General features: G+C 46.1%; 1 protein-coding gene across 7 annotated transcripts in view; it reads left to right on the top strand.

Moving 5' to 3' along the window:
• Window positions 1-2,222, top strand: part of Kiaa1551 (KIAA1551 ortholog) — a 25,439-nt gene that overhangs the window by 6,104 nt on the left and 17,113 nt on the right. The gene's annotated exons all lie outside the window — the stretch shown is intronic.

Here is a 2,222-nt window from a genome sequence, read left to right on the forward strand (position 1 = left end):
GCGCTTGCCAGTGAAGCGCTTATCCTACTGAGCCATCTCCTGGCTCCCCTCATCTGTTATTACTATTTTTTGTTACTGGGACTCAAAACTCAAGACTTCATGTTTGTCAGGCAAGCACTGCATCTCTTGTTGGCTATAATTGGTTTTAAATCTCTTAAGTGCAGTTCTCCAGTGAGCCACCTGAATCCAGGTGTTTTGTTTTGGTTTTTGTTTGAGCCATGTTCTTGCTATAGAGGTCAGGCTGACCTTGAACTCTTGGTGAGTCTCTGGCCTCAGCCTTCAGAGTGCTGGGATTATAGGGGATCAGCTGTATGCCTAGCTCTAAGCATTTCTCTGTGGGTTCTTTGGATACTAACTCAATTCAGGGGCCATGATCCAGCTCAGGACCACAAGCACCTACCTGGCAAGCCCAAGGTCCCAAGTTTGATTCTCCATACCAAAAGAAAGGAAGAAAATTAATTCAATTAGGATGCTCTGCACTTCCTACTGATTGAGTGTTGGTGATCGCATCTATGGGGATTGTTTTTCATCAAAATGATCTATTGGGATATGGTTGTTTGTATTTCATTTATTTAAATGCTGTATGGTTGGTTAACAGAGATGTGCCTGTTGAACTTCTGGATTTATTATTTGAGTACTTTTTTTTTTTTCTTTTTGGCAGAACTGGGGCTTGAATTCAGGCCCTTGAGCTTACCAGGGAAGCGCTTATTCCACTGAGCCATCTCCCCACCCCCCTATTGGAGTACTTTCGTGGTTAATATAGCTGACAGCTTAGTGGTTTTGGTCTTGTCTGTGAACTAGCTTGAGGTTCTATTGTATTTTTGTATTTCTCCGTTCTTACTGCAGATTAGTCCACCTGGTTTGTCTGAAGCTTGTGAAATTGTAGGTCTCGCTCAGCACTGAATATGTGTACCGATATTTCTCCTGTGCACGTGTCATGTCACTTTAAACTTTTTTTTTTAAATTTTATTTATTGTGTGTGTGTGTGTGTGTGTGTGTGTGTGTGGCCAGCTCAGCCCACCAGGGGCGGGGCGGGCTGGGCTGGCATGTGCTGCTGGGGGATTGAACCGCGGTCCCTGTGCTTTGCTGAGCTTGTTCTTAGTAGGTGCTTTAGACCACTGAGCCATCTCACCAGCCCCTCAAACTTTTTTTTAATGACAAAAGTCTTGCAGTGGAATCCCAGCTGGCCTTGAACTTTGGATGATCCTCCTCTCAGCCTCCTCAGCGCTGGGATTGCAGATGTGTGCTACTGCCCCTAGCTGTGCACATTGCGCCTTGTATTGGATTGGTGACGCTGTTACTTTTGGCTCTTTGGGATTGCCAGTGTCATTGTGCTTTGTTGAGAGCGCTGGCTGCAGGTTGGCCTGGCTCAGTGGCTAGCCCAGGCTGGTGCATGTGGTATAAGTTAGTTCACTAGCAGGCAGACGAAAAAGTTCACGTGGTGCGAGATGCAGGCTCCTCGGGTAGTGTGCACTCGAGAGTTGATGCTCTGTTTCTGTGTGGAAATTTGCATTTAATATTTCTGGACTCTGCAAAGGAAAGTTGTGAATAAGCATGGAATCAGAAATCAGATACAGAAGGACAACCTGGGGCACAGTGCGGGGAAAGAGGCACGGAAAGAAAGGCCCCAAGGCTCTCCAGATCACGGATGGGATTCAGTGTTTGACAGCAAGGCTTACAAGATGCTCCATTTCAAAATATTGAAGGCCAGGGAGATGGCTCAGTAGAATAAGCGCTTGCCTGCTTGCAAGGGCTTGAGTTCAATCCCCTGTTCCCACTAAAAAAAAAAAAAAACAATATTGAAGACAACAAGGTCTAGGGAGATAGCACATGGCATGAGCACCTCCCCGGCAAGCACAAGGTCCAGAGTTCAGTTCCTAGTACTGCAGGAAAAAATACAGATGGAAAATTTCATGAAAATAATTATCATTCGAGAAGATGGAAAAACTACCCCGGCTATATCGTGTAGGCCTGAAGAAAGTTGTCATCCTACTGCACCCTGTAAAGATGTGTGAATGTCATATCTCCATGAGAAATGTGTGTTAAGCCACATGAAGTGCAGTGCACAGCTTTGCTTTTTTTTTTTTTTTTTTGGGGGGGGGGGAACTGGGGATTGAACTCAGGCCCTTGCGCTTGCCAGGGAAGCGCTTATTCCACTGAGCCATCTCCCCGGCCCCTAGCACACAGCTTTGATCCCTGTAAGCTGAACAGTGAGGCAGGAG

Source organism: Octodon degus, unplaced genomic scaffold (assembly GCF_000260255.1).
Source record: "Octodon degus isolate 3935 unplaced genomic scaffold, OctDeg1.0 scaffold00047, whole genome shotgun sequence".
Taxonomy (NCBI): domain Eukaryota; kingdom Metazoa; phylum Chordata; class Mammalia; order Rodentia; family Octodontidae; genus Octodon; species Octodon degus.